Source organism: Bradysia coprophila, assembly GCF_014529535.1.
Source record: "Bradysia coprophila strain Holo2 chromosome X unlocalized genomic scaffold, BU_Bcop_v1 contig_173, whole genome shotgun sequence".
NCBI lineage: Eukaryota > Metazoa > Arthropoda > Insecta > Diptera > Sciaridae > Bradysia > Bradysia coprophila.
Window position 1 is genome coordinate 4308051 of NW_023503302.1, and position 16679 is coordinate 4324729.

At 34.1% G+C, this 16679-nt stretch overlaps 1 protein-coding gene across 5 annotated transcripts in view; it reads left to right on the forward strand.

Annotated features, from left to right (window-relative positions):
* The first annotated feature begins 12362 nt into the window (after positions 1-12362).
* LOC119068226 (disks large homolog 1-like) overlaps positions 12363-16679 on the forward strand; it is a 141102-nt gene continuing 136785 nt past the window's right edge. For 3 of the 5 annotated variants that reach the window (XM_037171723.1, XM_037171726.1, XM_037171727.1), the window contains exon 1: positions 12364-12534. The gene's annotated coding sequence lies outside the window, so the exon portion shown is untranslated. Of the gene's footprint in view, positions 12535-16679 lie in introns of all 5 variants that reach the window. The other 2 variants (XM_037171724.1, XM_037171725.1) reach the window with 2 other exon arrangements.

A 16679-nucleotide genomic window follows, 5' to 3' on the forward strand; every position in this document is an offset into this window, starting at 1 on the left:
CATTTTATTGCTGCAAGCGGTAGGAAAAATTTAACAGCCCACTGTATTAGGCTTTAAAATTTTGTCAACCGAATCATATCCTTTATGCCTACACACATCATAACAAAAAGTTAAAATCAAAATTTAAGTACTCTCAATTATGCTGTTGCGAGCACACCATATTATGTATCTTGTGAAGTCCAACATTTTCCTTTTATTAAATTCGCAACACCCACCAGCAAATCGAAATTTATATCATACTCTCTTGTGTACCATATCCACCCTCTCAAACAACACCAACGCCAAATATTCACCATACATAAACACTAGTCCCACAAACAAAAACAAAAAAAAATGTTAACTTATGACACATTTTCATTTATACATTCCCGCAGGTATTCTACCGTCCATAAAAATTCCAAAAATAAAACTACAGAAAAAGTTTCTCTCGTTCGGCATTGGAAAAACGAGAGATTCGTACAATGTTACATCGTCCCAACCAGATAACCGAATATTTATTCCAACTATTTCGCTGCAAGTACATGAAAGTGTCGACGAAAATATGGTTCACAGTAACCCCGACCATGTCATCGGCGATAAACAAAAAAATCAAATAAACTCCAACTTTGCAACATCATGTATCCACAACAACCAGAACAATTTACAAAATATACTGGGTGCCAGTGCTACCGGTGGCGGTGGTATCACTTTGAATATTCCATTGAAAGCAAACAACAATGCAAGACGTGCACCGCGTGACATGAATCATGAAAAATTTACCCCATGTCAAAGACGCTTTCAGCAACATGAAAACTCCATTACCGACTACAATAAAAATGTGAAATTCTGTAAAGGTACTGGACCCAAACAAGGTGATCAAGATAGAGTTTATTATGAAGACAGATGCTGCAACGAAAATATGGTGAAAATTGCACCACCACCACGGCAAAGAAAATCCAAATTGAGACGAAACACTCCCGACCGAATGACAGAAATTGGAGAGACGATGGATGCGAAGCAACCAGTCAACCGAGCACTAATAGCTGGTGGCTTTAATTTCATGTCGTCTGATGAATGGGATTCAGACTGTATGAATACGGCGAAACGCTGTCATAATAATCCGAACAATAAATCAGATCCCTGGACGGTAAACGTAGATTACCGGAAATTAGGAAAAACACAGTCGCTTATGGCTGAAAATACAGATGTTGCGTCCGTTTTTCACACGTTTGAAGATGAGTTTGTGAATGGGGACGTGAATGGTAGAAACATGAATGAAAAACAGCGGCCGTTATTAAAACAATATAAGCGCCGAGAAAGTGTCAATATATTTGAGTTGGGTAAAGCAATCAATGTGTTCCATGATTTTGATGAGATATTCGATACGAACAAAGCCACAACCAACCAACCGGCGGCGGAACAACTGAAATCGAAATATGATTGTGATCGTAAAGTGAATAGAATGAAAGGGCAGCAGCCGCATGCGGTAGATGTTGTTAATCCGACCAACAAAAGAACGTTTGAAAGTAATAACACGAAGACCGTATCATTTGTGTCCAGTGATGCATATGCAAAAATGAAAAAGGAGCAAACAAATATGGCCAAATACAATGGAAATATTTTCGTACCGAATCATGGAAGTGAAAACGGTTTTCCGACATTCGAATGTAGCGGAAATCAAAATATTGCAGTAAATCATATGCTGAACCAAGACTTCTTTGCGGATGGTGGAATGAGAAACGATTCCAGTTGTGCTAAGAGGTCGGATAGATGTGAATGGGAAATGTTTGAACATTGTGCCAATGTAGGAAATAGAAATATTTTTTCCCTTAAATTCAGCTTGGACCAATTTCGGAACAACATTCAACGAAATAATGTGCTTCTCGATGAAAAGTGTTTGACAATTGTGCTGGATTTATTGGACAGTGAATGGAGCACCGGAAACATAAATGGTAAGTGATTTGATGTTGTATTTTGCCAGACTGTGGCGAGGGTTAGGTCCGAGGATGTTGCAATTAATTAAAAAATAATTTATGGTCACTGTCTGAGAAATGGATGAATTTAAAGGCTTAGAGTATGGTTTTCGGTTAACCTGAATTTAATTTCACATAATTACTTCATTCCGTACCTTATCAAGATGATGGTTATTTTCGATGTCGATATCCACGTCTGCAAAAGAACTTTCATCTCACGAAACCAATCCATGATTTCGATATATTTCATACTCCGGAAGTAGGGTGGCCACTATAAGCTCCAACAGGATAAATAGGATTATACTCAAATTGTGTAAGTTTGAGTAGCTCAATGAGGCATACCTTTTGGACCGTCAATGATCGACGTACGAACATATTTCTACGGCTCAAGGTGACTTAAGGAACGAGCAACTTTTTTTTTAACTGTTAGTATGCACTGTGCATTACAGCAAAAAAGGCAATGACTGGCGTCACAGATTTTTTTTTACAGAAAGTACTTTTTCAGGGCATTAATATGGGCAGATATTTGATAGTTTTTCATTAATTTTTGATAATTTTGAGAATTTTTTGAGAATTTTCATTTGAATGTCAAAATATTGTTAGCCTCACTTATCAGTTTTCTGGTGTAAATTATCGAACGTAATTATTTTAACAAATAAGTTGCCAATTTTTTGCAACCAAATTCGAAAAAATGTAAGAACATTCAGCTGTTAATTTTAGTGATTACGTTTTCGTTTATTAACTGTTACCTTTTAACTTAGCATCCGGATGAGTGTCATCACAATAGGAAATTATGCAAGAACAAACACCCAAATCCCAGTACTTCGGAAGCAATGAAAATGAGCGCTATGCACTCAAGCATAGTTTTCTTATCCGAAAGTCTTGATTTTGCAAGTTTTAAATTTCCCTATGTTTCTATAATTTTCTTGGAATATTTTTACTTTCATTCTCTTCTCAGGTATATGTAATCTCGAAAAGATTCGAAAAGATTCGAAAAGATCTAGATCTAGCCTTTACTGTATTCTATTCTTTGAATACAAATAACAAATTTCTGGAAGTATCAACCTCACACTCTTAGAATTTAATGAGCCAAAGTTTAAATAAATGAATGGGCGTTAATAGGGTTGTTTTAAAAATATACGGTCGATAACACGTAATAACTGCCAGTTTCGTATCTAAGATGTTCTTCACCGTTTCTCTGATTTTCTCATTTCATATGTTATTTCAAATGGAAAATCAGATAAATTAGAGAAACGGTGAAGAACATCTTAGATGCGAAACAGGTTACGCGTTATCGACGGTAAAGTTTTAAATTTAAAGAATTTTCAACTGAAGGATTTTTCCTCAATTTTAATTTCGCATAATTTTCTATTCCCTTTATTTGTCTCGCTTATTATTACCTAAGAGTCACCTGTACACACCTTTTTTTGTTTTGCTGTATAAGGGATTTAGCGATTTCGCTAAAGGCAGTAATCATAATATTAATTTGTGGCATTAGTTTTTATGAAATCTCTCACTTTTTGCTTTTTTGAGTGGCTAAATCGTATAATTTGAAATTTTGATAATTTTTTGATAATTTTTGAGAATTTAAGAATTTTTGAGAATTTTACTTCTACTTTCCGTCTCTAAGTTCGTTTTTGACGCGACTTTTTCTTTTTTATATATGTCGTTTTATTAATTTGTAAATTTGCTATTTTTTGTTTTTCGCGCAGAACATTAGTATAAGAATCTTCCTTTTTGTTCTTAAATAATTATTGAATAAATTGAATTAAATTGAATTGAAAAATTTAAATTTCAGCTTAATTTTCTCTAGCGAAAAAAATCGACGAAAAAGTATATCATTTCCCAACGAATGCTGAGGTACATATGTACACACCCTTTCTTCGTCTATGGTTGTGTTTATATATCAGTACATCTCAATACAATTCCGCACACTAGTGAAACATAAGGCTTCACCACTATAAACTAACATACTCACGACTTTTTTGGTGATTAAAAAATAAAATTGTTTGGAAAGTGTTCATCTTTTTACATAAATTGTATAATACGTTCGTTTCAAGCCAACTAACAATCCAAGCTGACGTTAAGACGCGAATTTTAAAGTTGCACATATATGAACTGTTTAATGCAGAAACGAGACATGTTACATTATCGATCTAACTTCGTGACTAATTTGGGTACGCTGAGTTTGAATATGACGAACAACGGCTGCACAAACATCTGTTTTGACACTTCGACCGACTTTCTTCAGAATGCCTAATATTTCGAGAAAAGACTCACTTATGTCGTCACTACCGATGTATGTTAGATATCACTGGAACTCTTGGATACTAGTACATCCAGTCCAGTACAGATAGAATTCATGATCTTTTGTATACAGAAATTCATTTGAACGATCAAGAAGGCTGTATTATAATACACATTGCGATGTGATATAAAGAGACGCGTTGAATGAAATCGAGTAGTCAATACTTAGTATATACGCTTCAAGAATAGGAGAATGGAGTTTAGAAACTAAGGGTAAAATCTATTACAATTTAGTACTTTTCTTCATCAAAAGTCTGCTGTCACTGAATTATTTTTTCATGAACAAGCGTCACTGCTGTGACATTTCATGTGAATGAATCAATGTGAAGTTGTTACACAAAAAAATGTGGCGCCTCTGCAGGCCAACCGACTAGGCGAATACGTTCGGTATGATTGTGTGACTCTATAGTCGAATGGCTATAGTCGCTGCGTTGTTTTTAAAAATCTTATGGTGTCGGGGGTTCGATTTCTGGTCAATGCAAGATTTTTATTTATAAAAATTTAGCCTTCGTTGAAGGTAATAGGTTCTTCAGCGTGCGAAAAAAAATTTCATATTGCACTGTGTCCGGGAATACAGTGAAATAAATACCTTCAAAACGACATTAAATGGATGCATGGAAAGGTGATGATTATGGACCGGAATTGCGAAAAATATTGGAAATTTTTCGCGTTTTTTTTTTAATTTAATTTTGCGGCCCCGAATATATTTTGAAATTTTTAATAGATGTTTTTGTTTCGTCGAGAAGAACGATTTACCACACCTCGCAAATATATAAAAATGTTGAATTAGTCAGGAAACAACGACTTTTTATAATTTATTTTGACAAATAAGCTTCTTCAAAATAAAATGATCGAGTCTGGTTTTTGACAATTGAAATTCAATTGTCAAAAACCAGACTCGATCATTTTATTTTGCTTTTACCTTATACTACAACATATGATAAAAACACAATTTTATATTTTTTAAATTGAAATGAAAATCCACAAAACTCACATCAAATTTATACAACAACCGGCAATGTCGTAACATGGCTCCGAAATGCCTTTGTTATTGTTGTTGTTTGTTAAATAAAAGTACTAAACTGTTCTAAAAAACTTACAGCCTCCTGACGGGGTAGGGTAATCTCGCACACCACACAAATTCATGGTGTGCGAGATTCACCTCTAAGTGGTGAATCTCGCACAGTCATGACTTTTCGTTACATGTCGTAAAAGGACGGATACTATGATCGCGTGTGCGAGATTCCCCGACACCCTCCTGACAGTCTCTTTACAGTCTTTTTGAATAATCAAATAATAGCTAGTAGCTTTTTCTTTCGTTCGAGTTAACGTTCGGTTTGACACCCAGTGATGTTACTAAAGATGTGGATTGAATTCATCATTGTCTCTTTTGTCATTTTTGTGCCAATCCAATAATACTTTTCTTATTGTCCTTATCACCAAAGACTTCGATTTCATAGAGGAAGAGCTGACAAAATCAGAAACTCAGATCAGACAGCAACATTTCGACGAAATCAATTTGCCAAATCATATATTATACAGTAAGCACTTAGCAATGTACGTTTTATAGTTAGGAAAGCACTTTGCACCCATTTACATAACATAAAAAAATGGTACAGTCAGTGATGAAATTTTAGAGTGAAAATAATATTTCGTTCAATGCACAGGGACAGCTAATTGATAAATTTTAAGTCGGGATAAAATTGAATTGATATTGTTTATTAGCAGAAAAAAAGTAAAGACTGTTTTATAAAGAATAAAGTCATTGGTACGGCCGTGTAGCGTTATACAGATTTTGCGCAGACATCAACATTCTACATTGAGCCATATAAAACGTAAAATGTGTACTCTCTGGGCGTTAAGTTTAAAAACACCGGTTAAGGAAAAATAAACAAACGAAATAGCGGCTTTCGATGTAATGTAATATACCCCAGCAATACTCAGTACACACATATCAAAATTATTAAAGTAAAATGTTGTGATCACAGCATTAAATTCCTCTACTGCTGTGGTGAAGCAATAAATCCTTGGCAGAGTTAAATTTGCGACAAAATTATTCTTGTACAATTCATATACACATTTTTGTGTTAACATTTACATATATGTATGTATAAAAGCACCTTTTCGTTCCACACATCCGCACAAACGTAATATACATAATAAAGTGTAAGTTCGTTGTGTTATTTACATTTTGCTACGTTTCATTTTCGTTCAATAAACATAATAATACAAGCTATGTTATACTTACTGTTTGGATATTTGTACGATACACGTAGCTTTTAAAGCGATTTTCATTATTCAATATTTATGAGTAGATTGGTGACCGAATAATGTTTAGACCGAAGAACGAAACCTGAAAATGAACGTATGGACGATAACCATGATGGTGGTTTATTCGAACAGTAATTAACGATTTAGCGAAATAATGAAATAAATGGGGTTGTTTTACGCACTCGATCTGAGTTTGCCGATACGAGTGAAGAGAGTTCGGCAACACCCCCATGTGGCAATAAGATTTTATCTACTGCTAGTGAAAATATTCATAATTCTCATGCAAATCCAGATCAACCCGTAACTAACACAGAATTCTACTGCACATGAGGACTAGGATTCTCTTAAATGCGTGCACAAATATTTGAACACGGAAATTTTCTAATTTGCTAAACTATGAATATTTTCAACTTATAGTAGATAAATAAACTTTGTTTACATCGCCATGAGGATTGTCAAAAGTTTGTGTCTATAACTAAATGTAGCGTCTTTAGACTTGTCTTACAGCTTTTCAAGCAACGTGGGGCGAAATAAAGATGAAAAAATACGAAATTTGTTATTTGATGACCGAGTGGAGAAAATAGGAAATTCCAACAAGTGCGACGGTTGCGACCAGAGCGAAGCGAGAGCGGTAATTTCGCTCAAGTTGGAATCTTCTATTTTCCCCCAGAGGTGAACACAACGTTTTTCATAACACAGGCGAGAAAATAAGTATTTTCTACCATCCGCTGAAACTTTGTAAGCCTTTGTTGTGACAAACGTTGTGTATGAAATATATATTTGTTCATCGAGGGGGGAAAAAGTTGGAAATTTAATTTCGAGATACACAAACGGAATTTTGAAAACCGACACATTTTCTATTTTGTGGTTTACTGTTTTTTTGTGCATTTTTCTTCTTTTTTTATGGAAAAATCGAACACTCAAGTAAAACACAGAAACAGAAAATGTATCCGTTTTCAAAATTCCGTGTGTGTAATTCTCTGTGAGAAAAAAAAAATCCAAAAAGAATGACGTCGCTCGAGTTGGAATATCCTATTTTCTCAACTATACAAAACAAAATCTTCCCGTCCACTTTTTCCGTGTGAACCCTCCACTTCAAAATTGAATATATTTGCAATCCTAGTCTAACGTCATATTTCATCGAATACCTTATCACGAGCAAGACAAAGTGTTATTACCTCACGTCCGACAAAACACTTTAAATCAACCAACTCAAATAGAAAGTTAAACAAATTCAAATTTTGAACAATCAATTCTCTAGAGTTCCCTTTCCGCGCTCTCCACATTAGAACGTATAAGTAAGACTTTCGGCAACTCAGCCACAATTTGGTTAACTTATTTTATGATCGATATTTCGGCTAAATTCAATATAACATGTACCCAACGAACAATACACTATAGATTTGCATATATGCACTTTTCTTACAACCAACGGTCCGTTTTTCTTCAATATGTGGAAAACGTTCAGAAAGTCATAAAACTCTTTTGTATGTATGATATGCATTTGGAAAACGTGTGTACCGCTACATCGTAAAATTGCCAAATTTCTTAGAACTTTTTCTTCGCATACATAGTTATACCAATCCCAGATGGAATATTTTATGGTTAAACTTTAATCGATAAGGTGGAGATGAATATACGAGCATTTTATATCGGAAGTGTTAGCTTTAGTGTTCCCTCGGTGTAAAAAAATGGCATTTTACTGGTGCGGTTGGATTACATGCTCTAATACACATAGCACACGGTATAGCCACTTCTCAGTCATTCCTTGCGTTTGGGGTGTGTGTGAAGAGGTAATTAAATTAAATTAGATATACTTGACGACGGGGCTCTGAATCCAACTTCGAAATTACGAAATATAAACAATTCCACTTTTACCTGAAAACTTTTAACTCTAAAATAGAAGCGGAAATAAATCTTTCTCCCTGATTACTTCTTCATTGCGAAATTCGCACGAATCGTATTAGTGCCTTTAATTAAAGGTTTTCTCGGGTGTATAAAACACAACATGCAATCCAATTGAAATTTCCAGAAATATAGAGCTTTTAGCATGCAGATAGACGAGTTAATCCTTTGGCTTATACACATAATTCTACTTCTGACTGAAAATGAAAAGAACAGGATGACTGTGTGAGTGTGTATGAATGTATTATACAGTGAATCTCGAAGAAAAGTTAAGCCTCTTATTACAATAATTCGTTTGGCTTTCAATAACCGAAGTTGTATTCAATTTTTCTTGGGTTATAGTATAATCGATGTTTTCATTTGAAAATCGGTCTGACGGCAACAATTTGTTCTATGGGATGTTGTATCATTTACCTAGCGCAAAAATTGTCGGTTCTTTAATCCCTCATTCAGCTCGGAATAAAAGTTCTGAGATTTTAGTACCACAGCTCTTTGGAGCGTTACGTATTTTATGAACGGTGTGCTGTCTTGCTTTTCCATTTTCTTTTTTACGCAGACATTGTTTCAGTTGGAAACGAATTGAGTGCCACTCAAATGGGACAAATAATGGAAATGCTGCTTCTTGTGTTAAATTTGTTGATCCGAGCGAAAGACCATGTAAATAATGACACTTCCACCATTTATCCCATGAAAATTTAAGGTGTTTCACTCAACCGTGATGTAAATTAAACTTTCGATCTCGTTGAGTAAAATGAAGAATTTTGTTTTCGCACATCAGTGGCGAAAGGTAAAACTTTCGTTGACTTTATTGCGATAAACGTTGCATGCATTATTTATTCAATGCGGTGATAAATGCTACTTTAAGCACATGATGTAAAAATCTCAACAGAACGAACACTTTCCAATTTACAAATATACAGTATTGCGGTTCTTCACATTGTTTACAGGGCCGCACTTACAATCTCCTCAGTACAAATTAATTGACCACGTTCACCTTTAATTGGAAATTCTTTTGCTGAAATGTGTTTCTGCAGAGAACAAAAAAGTTAATAAAAATGCCTCGAACCATTTACCATTTCTCGAACACAAAATACCCATCACAGTTCTCGTAGCATGAAACATTGTTGAAACCACTTAACTTCTGTTATTTTTAAAGAACAAAAATTTATTAAAAAAATTGTAAGAATCGAGAGAAATTTAGTTTGTCAAAAGTTTTGACATTTCTCAGTGTTTATAAACATAAAAGTTTAATGATTGAGTACAGCACTGCCTTTGTCACAGGTGCTTCATAAGGACGAGAAAAACCAATATAGCAACCAATGACATTAGCTCAAAAACATTGAAAGTTTACAATTACATATAATACAGTAGCTGATTTTAGAATGTTGGTCACTGTGATATGAAGATGTTGAATTTATTGTTCCATTGTTACGTTCCACCAGAACTAGTAAATTTTGCATTGTACATGAATAGCACGAAGTGACAACAATTTAACTATCTGCACTCGTACCCCTCAGTCTACTGCTTAGTCTCACTCATATATTAATATCGCCTGTTCAAGCAAACCTTCTAAACAATTTTCCAGATTCAACGGAATAACTGCATAACTTTAGTGAAGTAATATTTTGCATTTTACTCATAGCTAAAAGCTTCCACAAAATGTACATTAACATAATATTAAAGCTGTCTTTTGACTATAACTATCTGTAACGTAAAACGATCGCGAATTCAATTAACTCTGCATCTCCATACTCTCTCGTTTCTATTTATATCGAAACGTTCCGTGTTTACAAAGTAATATTCATAAACAATTTTCCCCAATATTGTGTTTATTGACGATATGCACTTGATTGCAACAACAAATTTTCCGTTTGAACTACACAATGCACACACAATATTAGATATATGTGTGTGTACATACGAACAGTATACATCGGTAAAATTTCTGTCGATGGGAAAATCTATTTGGCTAAATCTCACAACAACGAATCGTGGCTTTCGGCGTCACACACCATACGGCAAAATGTCGAATGGGGATACATAAGCAGATGATTGTGAGAAAACGATTGTAGTGGAAGCATAATGTAAAATTTTCGTTTTGTAGATGTAAACTTTAAAAATTAAAACCACTTAGCATGGTGTGTGCAGTGCATGTGAGATTCCCAGATTAGATTTCAAGTCATCGCAGTTCGTATTGGTGCAATATGTGTGCATAGATTGGGTGGATATATGTGCAGCAGTTTGTACTGAGGAATTTACAAAATGTACACATCTGTCATTATATGCATTACTCTTGTAGTATAGCTGTTCATTCATGTGCACATTGGAAGAATGTTTACATCAAATCTGTGTTAACCAGTGGATTTTTCATTTGTATTTTTGTTTACATAATTTATCTGCTTTGGCGCAGATAAAAAATAGCGCCGAATAAACGTACCATCCGAGGTAGGTTCATTCGGCGGTGCATTTTGTTCAATGGAAAATTGATTTTCTTTACTTTCTTTCCGAAGCATTTTTGCTCGATTTGGCTCACTCAGCTCTTTTACATCTAACATTCGCTAAGTTCTCTAAGTTGAAATTAGTAAATTTTGTTACGAGTGATGAAAACTTGTAAAGCTTTAGACTGCCGGCTGATTATGCATTATTGTATTGTTACAAGAAGAGTCTACCTGTGTATTACAGACTCTATAATACAGAGGAGTTCACTTTCGCTGAGGATGGTGAAAATAAACATTTTAAAATATTGTACAAATCAGATGATTTTTGTAAAAAATATTTTCTCGGTGGTTAATAGAGCAGGCAATCCTGTACCAATATCGTCATTCAACGAGACTCAAACTCTCTTCGTCTTGGACATATGATCATTGAAAAATTTCGAATTTTCGACTTTAGCTGTCTGTACCCAGGTTGTCGAGAGAAGCCATTTTAACACGAATTAGCTTAGAATTAGTCCCTCTATCCTTTGCGATAACAATCTGTATTCAAATTGACTCGTGGATCCCGCACGGCCATTTGTGCCGGTTCTCCGAAACAGCTCAGCGGATCCGGAAACTGTAACTGTTTCATGTAGTACTCGAGTCCCTCAACCAGAACATGAAAAGGTGGTGTTGCGACTCTATTTAAGTTTAGTTCAACCCCACCGTGTAGAAGGATAAATCGGTAATTATTGACAAGTGATCGTTTTCGATCATTAATAATATTAGTAGATTAATGTTTATTTTGACGATTTGCAAGTTATGTACCGAGTTGAAGGCGTGGTACATAATCCAAATCGCCACAATAAACAATTTTGGACAGAGGTACATACGCTGTTTTGTCTGCCTAGGACAAATATATCTAGTTCAAACACATTTTCCCTAGAGAGGTAAATACGAGATTATCGTTCTAGGATATCTAGGATAGGATATAGATACATGAGATGCAATCTCGGCAAGTCTCGATATTCTTATGTTCTCGCTAAATAACTCTGGTCATTTTGTTACAGCAAAAAACTAACTTTGCACAGGAAGTGCATGTTTTGCAGAGAATAATAGATGATTTCTCTCTATGTCAGCATTTATCGACGCTTCCTTATCGTTAAACGATAAATTAAAAAGTTTCCAAAAATCTAAGTAAAGTTTACAAATCGCCGAAATTCCACAATTTGCTACGACTTTTCGTTTTCTTGACCTGGTACCAAAAGTTTCTGATCGGCTCTTCAGTCTGCATGTGTAAAAATATATCGGCTTTGAATTAAATTCAGTTGCGATTTTCTGTTTTGACGATTTACTGTATTATTATACACAACATATGTCTGCATAGAGAGAGCGTGAACAGTTGAATATATATTTTTGGCTGGTTGGAAAATGCCTGATGTTTTCATAAGTTTTGTGAATGAGAAAATATACGAAATTTATTTTCGTTCGTTTTTAGTTTTAAGTCCGGCCTCTAGACGCACCGATCGAAATAAAATGTTTCAAAAAAAGAATTGAAATAATCGCGAACGACTTTCCAGATTCACATATCTCGGATACTGTTAAATTGAAAATTATTGTGCTTTTCGTTTCGTTTACAAATATTTTCTTTTTGTTCTGTTTTCTTTTTGGTGATCGTGATTTGTGTACGATAAATTTTCTTTTTTGATTATTTTAGTGCCAAATAAACTACAAATCGCATTGGTTCCAACTGTTTTTTTTTACATTTGTTTTTCCTATAAGATTCAGTACGCTACATAGTATGTTGATGTACCTTGCTATTTAGGAAAAATCGTTTTTCATGTCTCCGATCGGATGATTCTATTCAGTTATTCAATCATTTTCGCTTATATCTTGCTATTGATATCATTTTAGCTAAAAGGAATTTTATTTGACCCAGTGACGAAATAATAGTTTGTGTGATGCTTCGTTGTAGTGTAATTTGTAGATCGTACCAAGTACGCGAAATGCCATTTCGAAATGTTTCCTCAAGCTGTGCGTAATACGTTTTCACAATGAAGTCTTGTTAAAAGGTAGAGAAAAGTGTCAGTTACTGTTAAAACTGTACTTTTTTAGTTCAAATATTAGTCTTAGTTATTAGACAATAAATTAAATTTTCATTTTATTTTCGCCTTTTAAATTTAAGCGACGCACTCCAATAACTTCTGTTCTGTTATTGGAGTGACCCAAAATACAGGGTATATATCTTTTCTAGCGTGAAATTGCTCATTTCCAGACCCGGTATGGCTACCAAAAGACAAGTTGGGTTGTCTGCTTAAACTTAGTAAATTAAGCAAATTTCACTCGGAATGTTCGTCAATTTAAGAATTTGAAGTACAAAAGCATATATGCTCTGTCCGGACCTGTTCATTTCAATTAGTAAGTTCTGGTTTCGTTTTTCTACGAACTGTCTGACGCTCTAAGAAGGTGCAGTGACAACACCTTTATATGAACGCACTGCTAGCAGCGCGTTGGTTATACCAAATGGAATTTACTAAATGAACCAAATATTTATTTGCATGACAAATACACTTAATGCCAAACGGAATCACTATTACGCATTATAAATGTTCCTTCCGAAAAGAATGTTCGAAGTAAAATAGGAAGTCTCAGCCTCAAAAAAAAAATATTCTCATCTACTCAGGTGATGGTGACAAATGAACTCAATAATAACAATATCTCAAGGGTCTGGTCGTAGATTTCTTTTTCATTTTACGTAATGATTCGTTGTGTACTTACATATGTTTGAAAAGTTTGGCAAACAGCCAGTGGCTTGAGACTAAGAATTATTCACGAACTTTGTGTACCGTTTTTGTTAATATTTTTACATGCTTCCGGGCCGGCGTCTTCTAGTTAACATAAAATTCGGCTTCACCTTGGATCACACGAAAAACTTGACTGTTCGATTTGTGTGCTAAGTTTTCTAAATTCACTACAAAAGATAATAGTGAAAGATTTCGTGCGTAACGTCCGCCTACGGAAATGAAACAGACGTGTTAACGTTTTTACCCATCTCACACTTGTGACGATATTTCTCCAAGCAATTTAAATAGCTTTTTCAATGTGGTAGCACAATTTTGTTTCTGAAATTCATCCCCTATATTGAAGTGAAATACAAAATCTGTGCGTGTACGAGTAGTCTCACATTGTATTGATTAATTGACGATTTTTTTTTTAAACAATTTGTTTGGAAATTATGTACCACACTTTTGAACTGTAAGACGAAAGTCTCGATAAATTGGCTCCCAACAAATTTAAACTATTTAACCGGATCTGAATTTTATGTAATTTTATCCCTATAACAAGAGTACTAAACAAAATTGATTAAAAGGCACTCGAAAGTTATTTTCCACCTGTTTGTTTACAATAGAAAACCGATGTGGATGTTGTAAAGCTTTTAAGTTCTAACAGATATTTCTCATTAAATAGACAAAGGGAAATAAACGTGGTAAAGATACATAATTTATACCATAAAGTAAAGTTGGTGTTGCGACAAGAATGTGTATAATTTATGCTAAGTCTGAAGCTCTCAACGTACTTTCGATCTAAAAAAAAGAGGAAAATAATCAGTTTGTAGTGAACCGAATCCATTTCACCATTTAACTGAAAATCGTTTTGCGCAAATTGTCAATTTTTAATTAACCAGAGTGGGTTGTCCAATTCAACGAATCGTACATTCGATATACTGTGTAAGAGATAATGTGATTGGTGGTTGTGCAACTATACACGTATTAACCGGCACGTAATTAACTATTCAATAGTTTCGGATGCGGTGCATTATCCGCCCCCACAGAAAAAAATAGCCATCAGTATGACTTACAAGAACCACAATTTTAAAGATTTTCCGAACAAAATCCTTTTGAAGCTTAAATGTAACCATAATTACTATGCTTTCGTGTAGTTAACATTTGGTATAGCTGTGCAGGGACACACGGCGACATGAATGTGTAATGAATTCTGTTTACCAGTTTTTATATTAGCGTTTCTCTTAATTTTTTTGCTTTCTTTAAATTGATTTCGAAAATTGTTTCCGAGATAAATGCTGCTCATGACGAAATTACACACTTATGCGAGTGCAGAAACTTCACGAATTAAAGTGAGGTTAACCCTCAACATTTTCTTGTTTGACAAATTTATATGCTCTAAATGATCTGACAAGCATCACAGATGTTTGTTAATAATTCGAATTGCGAAAGGAAAGAAGATTATGTGTGCTGAATGTTGTGTAAATTAATTGCATTATTGCAATACATTCCATTCGTATAAATATATGTGATTCTATAAGGGTTGATAAATAATCACTGATTTTAATTGTAATTTTATTATTGACATTTTGCCATATTTTCTATGGGAATAACATTGATAGTGGCAGTATAATGCTAAAATTCCAGTAAATGATTTCTGTGAACGAATTTATTTATTTAATTCAAAAGTAAATTTCTCAGACAAAAGTTTTTCGTATCGGGTAGTAGAAAAAGTTTCAAACCGTGGCCCTATGAACATGATTTAGGGTAGAACTTGTGAAAATTATAAAAAAGGCAAGTTTGGTTGTATCGTTCAGACGTTTTCTGCTTCTATTGTATTGCAAGCAGGGCCTATTTTTAGAATTTTTTTTTCCAATTTTGTCTTAAATTTTCCTACATTTTTCCGAACTTTTCTACATTTATCAAATCTTCCCATTTTTTTTTTGGAAAATTAAGCAAAATTAGTACAAATTTACGGAAATTTCTTCCCAAAAACAGTCTCTGATTGCGAAGAATTCAAAAAGTGAAGCATTGATCGAGACTGAGAAATTTCAACAGTCTGAAAGCAGTGGGCTACGTAATATTATGCCAAGGAAATCATCTGTAAGAATTTTAATTTCGCCAAAACGGCCAAGATAAAGAGTCCGATCAGTCTCTCAATGAATTTCAATATATTAAGTTGTTGTCCAGAAAGATGAATATTGCTTGTATAAGATTTTTGATCGCTCTTCTCTTAAAATTGATTATTTTCTTTCGAAATTAATCGGTTTCTACAAAACAAGACGAGCTTCATAAGTGAGTCATCTCACGATTTCTTGTTTTTCTTTTAATCCGAATTCCATCACAGCATTTTTCGACTGTATTTCACTCAAGAATCGAATGTATATAATGTTTTTCATCGGTTGATTTCGAATGGACCCATGTACATAACTCTTAAAATGATCGCCCTCTATTACGCTAATGCGATAATTTGTATAAAAAACGCATAATTATCACATTCATAGCAATAAGTCATAACAAAAAGTTTCAACCTTGGCTCGCTGCCAGTCATAATTCGATGTATATAATATTCGAAATAGCAAAAGAAGAAGAAAAAAATTAAAAACACAAGAAAATATTTGAAAAAGAAAAAAGAGACGAGAAAAAAAATGCTAAAGAATTGCTTGAAACAATGCCAAGACATTTTTCTTTTCAATTTTTTTTTATATGATTTTCTGTTATGTTTTATTATTCACCGATTCCTTGTTTTACATTTTCTTCTTATTACACACATCGTGGAAAATGACATATTTCCTCGCGATGGAGAACGATCGCGTATATCCGATATCCATGCCCAATAACATGTCTGACTTTATTATAAATTGTGTGAAAATAAGATCTCATCTCCAGATGAATTTCTGCACGTGTGCTTAGCCCATGAAATCAAAGTGATAGCCGTTGATAGCCGTAAATCTCATGGATATAAAATGTTTCCAATTTATTTTCACTTCGAACAATCTGTATTATGTACACCCTAAACGTACACATATACATACGAGTCAATAGTC